A 17393-nucleotide genomic window follows, 5' to 3' on the forward strand; every position below is an offset into this window, starting at 1 on the left:
TTCTCGGAGTCTTTCAAGGACTCCTCTTGTCCTAAAGCCTTCAGGTGTTAAATTCCTATCCTCAAGCAGAGCAATGGCTAAACAATAAACAGCTGCCATGCAGAGATTCAAGATTTTGATACAGGACGGGAATCAGGAATGCACATAGAACAGGAAAAAAAAAAAAAAGAGAAGGACATTGTCTTCCATGATCTCTGCTGCATGGAAGAGGCAGCTTTGTCAAGTTGTATTTAATCCCCCTATTCCAAGGAAAGGCAACCCAGACACCATGTACCTATGAGGACAAATGCTGGGAAAGAACAAGCCAGAAGAATCCCATCAACACAATCACCACTTGAGAAGAAGGAATGAGAGGGGGAAAGACAACTTGGCATACACCAAATGGTCCAACTTCATTTCCATCATCTTAGAGGGAGAGTCAAAGGCTACTGAAGATGTATTAGAGGCCAGTATGACAGAAAGGTTACTGTAAACAACAGCCATAATAAAAAATGCTATAAAATCACAAGGACACACTGGTGTTATTACACTTTCCCAAATAAATTTTAGCACTGAAAAAGATCACATACACAGACGTGCTCTGAAAACTGTCTGAGGAAGCAGTGCTTCCTCAGGATTCAGACCTTCCTTGACCTGGTCTATCTCCCTGCCACTTGCAGAAGCAGGGCTGAGACCTTGGCATCTTTGAGCCCTCACAGTCAGAGGGAGGACCTACAACATCTCTCCCATGGGTCTGTGGCTTGCACATTGTGTGCTCACCAATCTGCTAAGCTGTTGGAAGTTTCATTATTGAACCACATACCACCACACTGATTGAAATGTTGCTCAAAATAAGTATTTTTTTGTGTATTTACCCCAAAGAACACAGCACAAAAAGTAATCTACATACGTATATGCTTCCCCTTCTCCATCACAGCTGCATTTCATCTCACCCACCCTGGAGCCACCAGCTCAGTCAGGAGAGCAGCTCTACTCCCAGCATGTTCCCCATTTGCCTGTCAGTTTAGCATGATGGGTGCTGAGTAACCCTCCTTCTTCCTTATGCCAGCATCTTTAAGGCTTTAATATTCCGTTTGATCTGAGGCTGTGGGAGGAGTAACCAATCTTCTGCCTGGGTTATTAACTAGGTAGGGAATACTCCCAAAGAAATCTATTTCCCACCACTTCCTTTAGATCTCTTATCCATGTCATCCATTGTTCTGGGTTTGTTTGGGGTTTTTTTGGTGTTTTTCTGTGTGTGTGTGTGTGTGTGTGTATGTATGCATATTTTTTTCCTTTTTTCTAAGTTTTTTTTAATATATATTTAATGTTATGCATTCTGGCAAGTGGATATAATGCAAATAATCTAAGAGCCAATGTTATTTATAACATTACTGCACATAACACCCTCATTCTCCACATCAGCCTTTTACTCTATAAAAATATACAAGAGTAAACAGGCACTCCATAAAAAGAAACACAGGCCTCCTGTGTTAAGAATGAACAGTTAAGAACTTTTGCAGCAAGAAATATTACCTCACCTCTTTGTGAATACTGCCTTGCTATTTACTCTGCTTACAAGATGATGCGCTGTACTGCAAATACTACTCTGTCGTAACAGCTTCCCTCTACTATTTTTAATGCAAACCTAGAAAATTATGTACATGGAGACCCAAGAGCTCATATGAAAGACTGGGGAAAAAAAGGAAACAACACTGAAAATCAAGGGTGTGAAAGAAGAATAACAATTACACAAACCAGAATGAAAATGAAAAGCACAGGTAATATAATGTGTAGAAAAAAATGTATTCTTCAAGAGGCAAGATGTCATTGCACGTGAAAGAAAGGGGAAGAAAATAAACTAGCTACTTCAGCTGAACAGCTTTGTTCAACCTTCCTACCCAGGTCTTGTGGGTGGTGAGGATTCGCATTGGTTGTCTTTGTGGTTCCTTTGGAGGTACTGATACAGGCATAAGAGTGTGACTTCGGATAGAAACATCTACTACTCAGGTTTCCTGCTCACCAAAGATGAGGCATAACTTTGGTTAACAAAATGGGTTTTTGGAAACGTAGAATATTTTCAGAGCACTTGGCCAAAATTCCCAGCAATCCTGCTACCAGGCTCAGAATTGAAGAGGCACACATCTGTTTGTTCTGTGCTGTCTGATGAAGAAAATCTTAGGAATAATTTTACAGGGAAGCTTTTAGAGAAAATAAAAATATTTATTTTTCACTCTACTGAGGATTTCTGGATTCACACTGACATTTAACTGAGCAGCTACTTAGCATGCTGTACACCGTATTTCACTTACAACGATGGATACAACAAAGTTCCTTTTTCTCCCAGAGGATGACAGTAGGGTACAGGAAATTACATTTCTCTCAAAGTCTGGGGTTGTGCTTTTTTTTTCTTTTCTTTCTTTTTTTTTTTTTTTTTAAGAGTTAAATGAGGGAAAATACATTTGGCAGAGCAGTTCTGGGGTGATAATGATGCTGAGTCTGGACATACAAAATGTGTTTCTATGATACATTAAATATCCTACCATGGTCAAACAAACACACAATGACATTTATGTGCAAAGGAGCCATAGCCACAGGTCTGCTGCCTCCTCTACAATGTATTTCAGAAGTTTTCAGCAGTCACCAGGCATCTGTAAGATAAAAGAAGGAACAAAGGTTAGCAGAGAAAACTTCTCCCATTCATGCTTGCTGCTCAATAGGACTTGCAAGAATATTCAACATCAAATAAGCAAGGAAAACTAATTTGCCTCCCTGTCCTGCACAGCTCTGTGACAAACAAGTGATGTGGCCTGATTAATGTCATCTAGCAGACCACTGGGGCACCAATAAGCACCCAAAACTAGAAAAGATTGAGGATGTGGAGCTGCTTTGCACATGTGCCCCACATTCAGCAGGGCCAACTTCCATTCTTTGTGCTAAGGAGATGTTTCTATCCACCTGTGCAGAGGTACAGAAAGGACGTAGCATAATGTTTTGGGATTACGTTACTCGTGTTGTTAATGGCATGCTGGGGAGAGGTAAAATGGCAAGCATGCATATGTGATACACCACCTAGCTTACTGAAAGGAACAGTAAAACCTTTCGAACAGACACAACAGCAGAAACAATTAAGGAAACTTCTTCAGTTCAGTTACCTGGGGTGATCACATGAACAGGCATACAAGCTGCCCCAAGGCTCTGGAGAGCAGTTGCTGAATTAGCAAGGAATGCAATGACTAATTGGTGACTGTTTATCAAATAATACAGTAGTGCTTCCACTGTACTCTAAGGGAGATGGAGGAATAAAGCTGTATCAGGTGCCACCACTGTGAACTTAGCATATTTCTGAGATATGTAAGACATATTCTTTAACTCTTTAAAGTGTCCAGACAAGACAGAGGCTGGCAGAAGGCCTACTTATAAACGCATTTATTTCAAGTGCTTCTGGTAGTTCAAAAGGACTCAAACATAAACAGTTGTCTAAAAATGGATGTGATTTGGAGAGGGAGAGGGGAATTTTGAGGTGGGATAAAGGGATGGCAAAATCAGTGCTTGTTAATATAAAGCTTTTGTCTTCCCCGACCTCCCTTTGTCCCCAGATATATGAAACTGAGAGACTTTTCTGCTAATCTCTCTCAATGTACTTTGCACATACCACTTTCTCTGTCTCTATTGCACCCACACACTCTCTCTCCATAAAGGGCCATGAACTGAGAAATTTTAGCAAGGTTTCTTTACAGAACAGAGGCCTGGCTTCAAGCCCAGTATACAGATGTGGGAAGGAGACATCAAAGGGAGACTCTCCCTGCAACGCCCAAGCAAGTGGCTGGTACTCCTCCCAGCCCAGAAGCAAGGCTTCCTAGAACTCTCCATCTCAATCCCTACCAGTACTGTCCTCAGAAACAATAAATGATCAGAAGGAAAAAAAACATCTGCATGGTGTTACCTTGAATTTTTCTCAGCCTGAACTTTTGGCAAAAAGTGAGAGGAATGGTTAAAAAAAAATCCCTGGATTTGGTATTTACTTATCACATACCATTTCCGGTTATATGAATTAACCAATTTATACTAAGAGTTGTTTGTTACCTTTTGCTTCAGATAGATTATCTCTTTTCAGCAAGTCCTTGTAGACTCTTGTAATAGTTTATTGATACAGTTATACAAGCGTAGACAATTTACAGTAGAAAAAAAGAAAAGCCTTTTGCAGGCACAGTTTTACATCATTTCCATGAGCAAATTAAGTCGCCTGAGAAAAAAAAATCCCTTTTTTTTCTTCCTATGTAACTTCATAGACATTAAGGCTTCTGCTAGCATAGCAATGATGACAAAAATATAATAAATCCCTTTCACAGCTGTGCCAGCAAGACTAAAGCTTTAGCATCAATGAGATTGAATTACTTCATATTTCAGCAACATTTAGATCTATTGATGTTTCAATTTCTAGAAATATTACAGGCTTCTTCCCCCACAGCACAATGCATCTTCCTCAGTTACTGGGCTTTGTCTTGCTTCTGTCCATACTCTGGTAACCGTGGGTTCACTACACAACTTTTACAGTCTCTAGTACGCAAATATATCCTCACTAAAACCACTTAAATAGTGGGTATTCTACATAGTTCTTTTTTTAAACTTTATTGCCATCATGCAGACAGATGTTTCACAATTTCTCCTGGGCCCCCAAACCCGGTTTATAGCCAACTCTAACCTGCTCCTAGGGACTGCAGTAGTAAACACCATCCCACATGGCTGCAATGTACGTTTGCTTTAGTTATGTCTTTCCCTCCTGTTTTATAATGCACAACATAAATCAAATGCATCTAGTTTCCAAAGCTGTACTTCCACTTTGAACATATCAGGAGGTAAACACCACAGACAGCTCTTTTTTTTCTTCTGTAATCAAGAGAAAATTTCTTACCATGCCCAATGAAATCCAGAAAGTTTCAGTGTAGATGCCTGAAAAAGAGAAAACAGTCTTTAAAAGACAGCCTTTTGCTCAGTGAAGTTTTAACTCTGAAGAAACTGTTGCCAGGATAATTCTATAGGTTGAGTTAAATAAATAAATACTTATCTGATTAATTGTTGCCTGGAATCCTTTTGTGCTTGTATCTCTTGAGTTAGAGGCCACATTAAAAACAAACAAAACAAAACAAAGAAAAAGAGCACAGGAGGTTTGAAATCTGAGGACAACCTAAAGCTTGATTCTAAGACGTCTCAATGCACCAGCACTTCCCCGTGGTGTGGGTGAGACAGGTTAAGTCATCAGGTGTGACAGAGAGCAGTCTGTTGCAATCCAGCATTACATGGAGAGCCAACTAGAAAGCAACGTATTAAGCACATACACTGCACACAGTACAGCACCCTCGATGAAAAGAAAATCAGATGTTTCAATACACAGGTTTTATTCAGGTTAGCTGCATTTTAGTCTCTGAAAACTACAGCAAGTGCCTTGATACTCAGATGACCACCATTTAGAGATTACTGCCAGACGTCAGCATCACCATTATTCACATGTTGGTGGAATGATAATGTACTATGTGTAGGCATGAAGACAAACAGACTCTCTGAGAGGATCGAATACCTTTGCAAATTAGGACTTCACACAGTATATATTTTCTTTCATCTCAGCCTGCTCTTTAAAATTCTTCTGCCTCTCTTTTCTGCAAGGGCACTCTCTGAAATCTTTTCACAAAAATATTCGGATTGATTTTTAAGGGTGGCAACTGCTTTTTTTTTTTTTTTTTTTTCATATGCTTATACAATACTTGGCATGAGGTGAGTGTAATTACACAGGAATAGCCAAACAGGATAGGCACAGAGACTGAGAAAGTCAGTTGCCCTGTCTACACTCATAATTTACATTTTCCTTCTCTGATAAGAACCAGCAGACTCCCAACCCCTGGCCCTTTCCAGCTCCCAGCAATCTCTTCATTTTTGTATACAATTGTCACCAAGGGAGTTTTTTTTTTTAAGGAATATGTCCAAACACCATTGTCAGCATGTGAACTTTTGGCATCTACAATATCCCAGGGCAATTTCACAGCCATAGGAAGACTGTTTTTCTTGTTTCAAACTTGTCACCCGTTTTAAACTTGTCACCTAACCATCCACCTGAGGCTGCCAGGATCCCACGGTATACGAAAGTGAATAGTCGTTTTCCATTTGCTTTCCCCTTGCCACTTGAGAGTTTATAGCCCTTCAATTTCTTCCTCCACAGACAGGAGGTTGAAATTCCTCAAGTGTTTAGCTGTTTTCCATGCAGGAGCCACCCACATCTTTTATCAACATTTTCTATATTTTCTCTGCAACTCCAACATCCCTGTGAGATGAAGGAGTAAAGATGCAATATTCAAGTACAACATGCATTTATATTGTAGTGTAAAGATATTTCAATTTTGTTCATGAGAACTTTCCCATTCAGCAGTTCCTTTTCATATTCCCTTATTCCTTCTGCACATTCAGCATACATTTTTGTACAGTTGTTATAACCCACAGTTTCTTTCCAAGTGATAACTCAGGTTCTGTCACTGTGTATTTTGGTTTAGGATTTTCTCCTGCTCTGCACTACTATACATCACCAACACTGAATTGCAGCTGCTGGGTCACCCTGCATCACCTTGCATTGTGAGATAGGACATCACCCAGGACGTGCTCAACTTGGTTACCTTCCCTGATGGGGAATCACCAGGAGACTTCTCTGTCTCTTTCTCTCACTCTTTCAGTAGCAGGCTGAACAGCACCAGTCTGGATAGAGAAATCTCAGATCACTCCATCCCTTTAGGAAAGCTGGTTCCCCAGCTAATTACTAATCCAGGTAAGGAGCTTGCCAAAAGTTTCTGAGGAAGTATGCATTAAAAACAAATCTCAGACCTATTATTATACCAATTTCACAAACACTGTGAAGTGTAAGAATCTCTGCCATTGGCCAGTCTTTCTCTAAAACAACTTTATCTTACACATACCAAGCTTGTACCTTTTAAAAACAACAGCACCCATATCTATACCCTCAAATAACTCCTCCCCAGCCACAGGAATCACCCGCTCTGTGCAGAATGTCTCTTGTGCCTTTCAAGAGGTCTTTTCCTATCACATTCTCTTTAATTTTTACTTCTCCTGCTAAACAGAAGGGCCCAGCCGTGCCACTTGGGATTATCACTGGTTGCGGGCTGCTAATGCTCAATTCCTGCTGCCACAGTTAAGTCATGTTATGGAGCAGGAAACACCATCTCTGCAGAGCTTTTCTATACAGTCCATCAGCAAATACTTTATTCTTATTCTCTCTTATATCAGAAATGCTACGGTGCTTTTCTCCCAGTTTCCTCCTGCTTGTACATGACACAGCAGAGTGCGCTCCTGCACAGGTTGAACAATGGTGCCTGTTCTTTCACTGGCTGAGCTATATTTTAAATGACATGTTTACACAAACCCTCTGGTTTTGAATGTCATTCAAACAACACAATGCCACATATGGTTTCCCACTGTTCAAGAGCAGTGCAAAAGTCCCAATTTAGACTCTGAGGCCCACCAAATAAAAAGGAATGCAAAGCACATGTTCCCAGACCAAGCTCAGCAAATGTAGGCTATAGAAGTTCACAGGAAGAGTGAAAACATCAAGTCTGATTACTAAATGCTACAGCAGATGAATAAGTCTAATTTTCTGAACAAAAATATTTGGCTCAAATACAATGCCAGTGACCCTTCAGGGGACTTAGATCTGATGAGCACCTTTGAGAGTAATAAAGAAGATAATTCTTATTCCATCATGAGAACTTCATTTCTAATTATTTGGATAAAGCTGTCTATTCTGAATCAGCAAACACAACACCAAGGTGTAGCAAAATGCAAAGCAACAGCACTGCAGTCTCTGACAGCAATCCCACCCCGGCCAAGCACAACTCCATTATGGCTAGGCCAACACGTGAGGCAATGGCTGTGCTACAAAGAGGAGTTGCTTTAGAAGCAGGATCTCAACCTGCTTCTCACTTTAAGGGTGGTCCCATGGCCCAGAGATTCCCATGTAAGCCCAGAGCTGGATGGTACTTGCAGTGCAGTAGATGGAGTGGTGTTTGATCAGGCTCTGCATTGCCATTTATTAAGGTACTGCATCAGGAGCAGGAAAGAATTGCTCACCAGCAATAGAATCCGAATCAACAACAACAAAAAAAATTGAATACAATATATATCTGTAATGTTCTGATTCTGCTTCTCCAGCAGAGCTCCACACATCCTATCCTTATAGCGCAGAAGTAGATAGTACTTTATCTTCCAAGAGACTATGCTAGTGACTGGTCAACAGCACGGTTAAAGGATGCCCTTATTCATTTCACATGCCCTCTAAATTCCCCCTGGGCACAGGTGGAAACCCCAAACTTCCCTTTTCTAGGAAACAAAGCCAAAGAGAGCAGCCAACCCCATCTTCTGCAGCACGGATTGCTTCCCCAGGACACAGTGCAGCAGGGAGCAGAGAGTGGATTCAGCACAGCTCATTCACCGTTTAAAAATTAATGGCAAATGCAGCCTCTCTAGCTATAGATAAGTCACTCTAGAGACCTCTGGAAACCAATGTCAGCCCTCCAACTCCTGTTCCTATTACAGTGTTAATCTTAGAGGTTGATCCGCACACCAGCAAATGCGTGAAGAGGCCTGCTGGCTCTACCAGGCGGCTGATTTTCACTCAGATCACATCCACAGAAAGGTAAATGCAACATACCAATACGTATGTTCCACTATCAAAACCCGACTTAGAAGTGTCAAATTTTTAATATCACATACTTATTTACTGATGCCTGCCTTAGTAGGCATATGTAACCTAATACTGTATTTTACTGATATTGCAGATGGTATAACCAATCTCCTAAACCCTCTACACTCTCAGAGGATTAGTATGATGTGTAGAGCAGTTTTAGCTTACAAAGCACTACTTTAGTGTATAGAGTTATTGATTTAACTTAGAAATTCTGCTATATAGTGTAGTTTTACTGATTTACCTTTCACAGTAGTGTAAGAATATCTTTTCTCCCCTAAAAACTTTGACACACTTCATTATCCAGTACAAAATATTGCTCAGGGTAGAATTTCAGGGCATGCATTCAGTAGTCAAAATTACGGACTTTCTGAAAAATTCTGTGTTGCAGGTCTCCTCCCTCCTTACTCATGTCTTTTTTTACTAAATAAACTGCTACACTCCTAAGCTTTTTAGCTATAAATTTCTCAGAGAAGCACCCACAGTTATATACCAGCACATCACCTCTCTCCTCTTCTAGCCTCAAGGCTTCAAGTCAGAAATCTGCTCTGACACAGGACAGATACTGGCTCAGAGGGGAGGGGTTTTCACTCCATTTGAAATGCTTCCCAGATGTGCAGATATGTTTTCATTCTTTTTGGCCACCACAGCCATCCAGGTCTCCAGTCTCCTCTCCTTTTGATTGCTGCAGGGATCTCCTCTCTGCCACCCCTGTCCCAGCTCACACAGTTCCAGCACATATGGGAAGCTGCAGTTGAATGGTGCATACAAATGGTAACAAAAAGATAATCTTCAGACATCGCTAAAAGCTTATTTTTAAAGTGCATTTTAAAAACAAGTCCAAACTCCAGAAACTCTGCCTGTGGCATTTTTCTAGCCTTTCTTTCGACTGCTTCTGCAGCTGTGCAACTATAACTCTGACCCACTCTGCACCATTTTTCTCTTCTATCAGTTTTTAAGCAAATATATTTTCTTCTGTTAACTCCTCTGAGTTTAAATCATCCTTTATTCTTCTGTAATAACCACTCCCCTCCAATTGCCTCTATCTTTAATTTCTCTGCTAGTAAACACAATAGTAAAAGTACTTCAGTTTTACCTTGTGAAGACTTCATGCAGCACAAACCATTGTCAAAGAGCAGCCTAGAGTCTAATGTCAATAGCTCCACTTTTCTGCCTCTTTCTTTGCAGATAAATACATACTTACATAGGTAGTTAAATCTATGAAAAAGCTTTCCCAGTCTGCATCCTGGAAGTATACCAATTCATCGTAACTTTGTACATTCCTTGAATTACAGTCTTGAACTCTTTTAATCCAAAAACTATGTATTGGAATTACCAGTAGTCATTGATACAACAACACATGACTGCAGTAAAAGCTTAGACAAGCAGACCAGTTGTTGCACATCTGTCAATTCACATCAACCAGCCACGTGTGTGTGTGTGTGTGTGTGTGTGTGTGTATTGCCTCTGGCAAATATAGGATAACTCATTTTAACTTAAAAAAAACTTACCTCAAAGGAGGAATGCTATATGGTTATATACTACTACACCACAAGGAAACAGTCAATGACAGGTGAGGATTATACAAAGGTATGACTTCAGTCTCAGATATTTTATCTTGTTTTACAGAGCTTCCACACCTTCACACTTCAAGATAATACTATAATAATATCTGGTCCCTCCCAAACACTCAGCGTACTAAAAAAATATTTAAGATTATATCTAAATATCCACAGGTAAATAAAGGACACACTGCTAGGTAAATAAAGCAGTGTGATTTCATACTAGCAACCAGAACCTTCTCTCTCGTGAAATGATAAATTGTACCATTCCAGCAGCTCTTTAGACCTCACTGCCTGAACTTACACTGACCCGAAACATACCCATTCCTTCATTACCCAAGCTTTGTGCTGTGTGCTGCATCAAACAACTTATCTTCCTCCTGATTACAACACCTCCAGAAATAGTTTTCTTTTCAAAGAAAACAAAAAGGCAGACTATTTAAAAGGAGATGATACTTACAACGTTAAAAGAAAACAGATCAGCACTCCCAACACCATTCTGTGTGTTTCAGCAGCATAACATCCTGCAGTGATCTCAGCCAGCTGGGCTCTGTGATCCCCTGAGTGATCCACCCTGTGTGCTCCTATTTTCTCAAGCAATGAACTTGCTCACTCCAAAGCCAGCAAGAAGTTGGTTACTGAGAACAGGAATTGGCTCATCAGAAACATTGAACTAAATAAAGCAGCAAGAAAATGAATGGAAGGGAAGGAAGGGGCTGTCAGCTTGGAGGACCATGGAGCACAGCTTTGCAAGTTATCAGTTACTTGACACTTCTCCATGTAAAATTCCAGCTTTGGTTGCCAATAACCCTGCAAATCCAAAGCTAAAGATGACACACTAAAATTTGCTCTTGTTAGGGAAGTATCTAAACAGAAACCTGCTTGAATCTGAACAACTTGTATGTTCTCAAATGAAATGGCAAAGAGAAAGTCCAGATCAAAAACCGTTCAATAGAGACATATTTGATATTTAGCTATCTTAGACAAAAAGCCATTGAGGTAATTTCCACCATTCTCTCAAGGCTCCTTCCCCAGCAGGTTTGCTTCAGCCTGAGACTGAGTGGGATTTATTTGGAAATGCAACTTCAGCAGTTCTCAAACAAAAGCATGGATACTCTTTTCCTCTTCAGTATTTTCCCAGCTAACATCTCCTGGTTGTGTAGAGAATGTGGAACGACTACTTATCAGCACCAAATGTAGAAGGGTCAAGTTTTGTGCTTGCAAAAGTCAGGAAGAAATATAGGGAGACAAAGTAAGTCAGTAGAGAAATGTCTTCCTAAGGCCCGAGAGTCTGACCTGGAGAGGCTGGAATAGGAATGGATGAGGAATGGGATGTGAGAGCTAAGCAGACTGGGATCATTCACAGGTCTGGTACTGAAATTCGGCAAAGAAAACCATGGCTAAGAGCCAATACATTTTGGAAAAGCCAAAGAGTCACAGCTCCAATGGTCTTGAACACAGAAGAAACACTGAGACTGTGCTGAATCGGTAGGAGCTGGCTGAAATATGTCTGGAAAGGAGCTCAGTACTGAGGTTCAGTGGGAACAAACCAATGTGACACAAAATACCAAAGTCCAAGCAGAGAGAGATCGGAAGACAATCTGGTATCAGAGGACTTTACATGGCTGAGCCAAAAACTGAGAACTCTGACAAATACCTGTGAAGTGAATCAATCGTAAGGTAGATTGATGCTTCTTCTTTCCAGTCTGCAGGGAGAATGCTTGGTGGCTCTTGTTACTCTACTAACTGAAACGGCCATGGCCAGTGGACAGGAAGAACTGCAGCCTGTGCACTGACTCCATAATTATGTGAACACAATTCACTCCATATCATTAATCTGTTTTTTCATAAGAAGTGAGTTATCAGGGAACAAATTCTTCCCCAGAGCCTCTCACATCCCCTGATCCATACATAAAACACTATTTTAAAAGATGAGCTGTGGTTATCTACAGTTGGACTCATCACTGAGGTGTCTCACCCTGGATTCATACACTCAAGGATGGTGAGAAAATGCTGTGGCCCTTCACGTTATGGTAAATGTGCGTATGTTGTCATTTCATAAAGTCCTTACACTGTGGAGGAGATAGGAAAGGGATATTGTACATGTTTGAAGAAGAGTTATGGCTATGTTTAACAGTAAATCTTCTTCCCATCAAAGAGATTTTTCATCTTACTATCATACAAGACCATCATTTGCACATTATGGCAAAAGCTGATCTGAGCATCCTCACTGTCTTAAGACAGCATTCCTTCTCAGGAAAAAATATTGTTTCTTGTGTTAGCATTGCTCCAGGATTTGCTTATGACTTCATTTAAAAAATAGTAATTTCAAGTTTTGCTTTTCATCAGTTATTAAAAAAAATAAAATAAAACATACAAATAAAATAAATAAAATAATATAAATAAAAACAAAACAAAACAAAACAAAACAAAATAAAATAAAATAAAATAAAATAAAATAAAATAAAATAAAATAAAATAAAATAAAATAAAATAAAATAAAATAAAATAAAATAAAATAAAATAAAATAAAATAAAATGGAAAAAAAGCTAATTAAAAGCTTTAAGCATCACCACTGGTAAGAAAAAGAGGCTACAGGTCCCCATGCAAACAAGGAGGTGAGGTGAAGAGTAGCACATCACCTTCTACAGCACAGGCCGTTTGCATTGGAACAGAAAGTCCACACCGAGGATTGTTTTGTTCATGGTGACACTTGCCCTTCAGTAAAAGTGCCAAAAAAGTTCTGATGGCTCTCATAGTTCATGAACTTTCTTAAAGCTTTCCAGTTCAAAGCACAAAACAAATCCACCAGTTTTATCTGGAAACATGATGCTGCTTCACTCACCACTCTGAGAACTACCAGGATATTTGTTTCCTGGAAGAATCAATTAATTTTGACCTTGGCTCCATTTCCTTTCCAGTGCTATGCTGGTTGCACTGCTGACAAAGGAAAAGACAGTTCTTGCTAAATCTTCAGTTCTTCAGGAGTTTGGTTGCCTCAAGAAGGACTTCTTGAGTTTCTGCCACATCTTCTCCCTTCAGATGCTGCTGCTTAAAATTTGCAATCCAAGAGAAGTCTACTGTTTGCTGCACAGGAGCTGGACTTGCACAAGCCATTTAGCCAGGCAGTTTTAAGGAAAATAACAGAATGCCTTTTACAGAACAACAAACACTAATTCATGTTAGGAAATGTACTTGTGCGATACACTATTTTGCAAGACCACCATGGTTGCGCTGCCTCACTCAGATCGAGTACATTAATACTTGAATGACGACGGTTGGAGATTAATTCCAGTAAGTTATTCATGCCTGGAGGTTCAGATTTCCAAGCAAAATCATGTGGGCTAGACTATGGCATTTCACAACAGCCCTAAGGAAAATGCAGTGGGAAGTAACCCAGCCCCATGAGGGACAGAATAGTTGGTACCTTTGCAAAATTGTCCTTGAATCCCTCTCTTTGCTTCTCTGTATCCAGGACACTTCACTGCAAGAGACAGTATGCCAGAGGCCTTTTTCTGATCCCAGTGAGTGCAGCTGGACAGCTCATTCATGAAAGGGTGTGGGGACATACCCAGCCTTGTAAAACTTTGAAGAAAGGTGCATCATTTATTCACCCAGGGATACAAAAAGGCCAATCTTAGACAAGTCTTACTTGCGAGACCAGGTCATGTTTCTGCGACTGATCAAGCTGAGAACAGTTTGGCACATCGCATTTATTTCAGTTCCACCACTCCTTACATAAGAGTCTTAAAGCCAAGAAAGACTTGAAAACATGACAGTGTGAGAAGAGATATTGTCAAAGCAAAAGTGTGAAGGCCTCTGCAGTGAAGAACCTCTTGAGAATGCTTTCTGCCACAAGGACAAACCATTTTCCATGGATTGGTGCTAATGTACGTGGAGCATGAAACTGATGCACAGGAGCGTTACTTGGGAGGCCAGCACAGCGGTGTGCTGCAAGCAGGAGAGCAAACAGTGCCTACCCCAAAGGCAGTTCTCTCCTAGGATTTGAAGAATATAAACAGCAGTGACATTATCTGAGGTTGTACATATTCTTCCTGAGATTGACATTGTTCACAAACTTTTCTTCTGCCTTCTTTAATTTTTACTTTTTAAATGGGGAATAAGTGACCTACTTTTCACAAGCACCCAGCAACGCCAGCTCCACTCCAGCAATGTCCAAAAAGTGTACCTTCCGCAGGAAAAGCCCACAGAAACAGGATTGAAAGGCATTAGTTGCTGATTCCCACCTTTGAAATGGAAGTTCAGAGCTAGCAAAAAGAAAAATCTCTCCATTGTTATATTGAAGGCTGCCAAATCTCTATGCAGAAACCACTAAGACCTCCACCCCTCCACTTCTTAACCACACGAATTTTGCTGTTCTAGTTTGGTTGCCTTGAGACTCACAAGTAACAGAATGTGAAAGTGTTGAGAACGTTAATTATAAGGTACTTGAAGTGCTAAAGATTAAACAAGTGTTCAGTGTGTTAAATAATTTAATGATCGAACTGGTGTTTATGCTAGCTACACGTTTGTAAAGAAATACTATTGAAACGTGTAGCTTTCACTTTATAAATAGAAAAAAATGACAATAAAGCAATTATTGAAAGTAGCTGCAAGTTTTCTACTGGCTGGTAGACATAAAGTATGCAAAAGCAGAGAGGAAAAGTTGAAGGAATTAAGACATTGTGAGAATATACGTAAGGTTAAAAACAAACATGCAAAACATCAGGCTCTTGGGGAAAAAAATAAATTTAAAAATCCTTCCCCACTCCTCCCTTCCACTTCCTGAGCAGAGACAGGGGATATTTACAACGATATGGAGTAAAGCCACTTTTTCCATTGCTTCGCAGTCACGTATGCCTCTGTAAAACAGACAGGAAAATGCTGCCAGTGGAAATACACAGAGATTCTGGTCGGTGCCTTTTATCCTGTACTACTGTTTTATAGCAGCACCAGCATGAAACAGGCTCACTCTGCTCTCACAGATCATTACAAAAAGTCCGGGTCAACAAAGATCAAGTTCCTTGTCTAAACTGCCACTCAGGACCCTGATGCCAAGATTACTTCTTTTAGTCCCTTTCTCTCCCTTTCCACACAGGACATGCTGAGTGGCAGCAGCTGAGCTTTGTCGCCTTTGCTGGACTCCCTGGAGGCCGGGGGCCTCACATGGGCAATGCCAAGCTGCTCAGCACTGCCCAGCACTGCTAGGATGTGTGGGGCCGCACGCACCCCCCCCCTCTGAAATACACAGCACTACACTGGCAAGAGTCTGCTGGAAGTGATTCAGTGCTGCTGTCTGTTGAGATTACAGGAATTTGTGTTTGGGTTGTGTCTGCTGGCTGCCACAGCCAGCCCAAAGATTTCCACTGGGCTTAAAAAGCACCCCTTTCACAGCTATTAGCCAGCAGCTCAAGTTATTGCAGCAAATTACCCATGTTGGAAAGACAGTTTTACACAGCTACAACTTACACAAGATCGCCAGCGCCTCAAGGAATCGAGCTAAAGAAAATAAAATTAAATTAAAAAAAGAGAAAAAAAAACTAACCTCCCCCCCCCCCCAAACCATAAAACCATCTTCACCTTTATGATGATTATTTTAGAGGCTCTATTTTAGAAGCAGCGAGCTCAGGATTTCAGCCTGAGACGTAGACAGTGTGAGACAACAGTTTGCTCCAAATTCAATATAACTAATATTTACCAGAGAAGGAAGAAGGTTCAGAATGCAGAGCAGGTCAAATAAAAGGATTGTGCAAAATTGAAAACACCTGCAAGGTGGGGCATCTATGAAAGGATATGCTGACTGTTGGGGAGTACTCAGAAAGGAAAAAATAGCATTGATTAAGGCTGGAGCAAAGAGCCATCTGCTTCCATGAGCTAGGATGCAAAATGGCGAAACTCACAGAATCACAGAACGGTAGTGGTTGAACAGGACAACTGAGAATCATCCAGTCCAACCCCCTGCTAAAGTAGGTTCCCCTACTGCAGGTTGCATGGGAAAGCATACCAGCCATGACTTGCAGCAGAGAGCAGTAGGCAGGGCTGGACTCAGTACTCTCACAGGAGCTGACCAACGAGTCTGCTGCTTTCCTCTTTCATCCTGGTCCTAGGTGGCCAGCACCTCCTAATACTAGGCAAGTTATCACAGAATCACAGAGTTGCAGGGGTTGGAAGGGACCTCAAGAGATCATTGAGTCCATCCCCCCTAGTGAAGCAGGTTCCATACAATAAGTTGCACAGGTAGGCATCCAGACAGGTCTTGAATACCTCCACATAGGAGGAGATTTCACAGCCTCTCTGGGGAACCTGTTCCAGTTCTCTGTCACCCTTACTGTAACAAAGTTATTCCATATGTTTGCACTGAACTTCCTATGGTGGGGTTTTAGGCCATTACCCTTTGTTCTAAGGTGTTTGGCAAAACATTCATTGATAGCTGTCATGCTTCATGCTGCAAAAAATGAAAGAAGAGCAGAGACATGACTAATCTGAGCAGACTGTGAATACAATATGGCAAAAAGGAGGAAAAAAAATGTATCAAAACAGCCAGGAGAAAAGTAGTGAGAACTTAATTATGACTTTTTTTCCTCCCTAATATATTGCTGAAGAATTAATTACTGAAGGAGTTAATGAGACAAAGAACATGCTGTAAGAACAGCAACAAGTCCCATTCTTACTACTGTTAAACTTTTTCTTTAACATAAAATTGCTTTAATAAAATATTCAATATTTTATATTTGCTGTTCAGGGGAAAGAACGTTTTTAAACATTTTCACAAAGTTGCCTACCAGCATCTTTCCAAAGATGCACACTAAACACCAGCCAGGTTGAGACAATTCTGACATTTATACAAGGGAACTGGAGGGGAGAGCCAACAGTAGTTAGCTAGAGGTGTGGGTTTTGACATCACCCAGTTTTTCTACATAACGATCTCAAGAAGAAAATTGAGCTCCATTCCTTTTTGACTGCTCCATACAGGGGTTTCTCCCCCATATCACCAAATGCAATTGCCAAGCACTACTAGTCTTGATCCTAGCTGTCCACAGGTGTAATAAGTCCCAGGATAGTTGACAAAGTCAAGAATAAATAGATAATTAGGCCTGAGTATTTTCATGAT

At 40.6% G+C, this 17393-nt stretch overlaps 1 protein-coding gene and 1 long non-coding RNA gene across 4 annotated transcripts in view; both read right to left on the reverse strand.

Moving 5' to 3' along the window:
* Nucleotides 1-17393, reverse strand: part of RBMS3 (RNA binding motif single stranded interacting protein 3) — a 706597-nt gene that overhangs the window by 660646 nt on the left and 28558 nt on the right. The gene's annotated exons all lie outside the window — the stretch shown is intronic.
* Nucleotides 2199-6832, reverse strand: LOC136059483 (uncharacterized). The gene is made up of 2 exons (XR_010623216.1): nt 4895-6832; nt 2199-2630 (listed from the first exon to the last, which is right to left on the reverse strand). It is a non-coding gene; the product is annotated as an uncharacterized LOC136059483 (long non-coding RNA).

The sequence above is a fragment of the Cyrtonyx montezumae genome, unplaced genomic scaffold (assembly GCF_038088225.1).
Source record: "Cyrtonyx montezumae isolate F1298 unplaced genomic scaffold, pur_monq_1.0 scaffold_8, whole genome shotgun sequence".
Classification (NCBI taxonomy): Eukaryota; Metazoa; Chordata; class Aves; order Galliformes; family Odontophoridae; genus Cyrtonyx; species Cyrtonyx montezumae.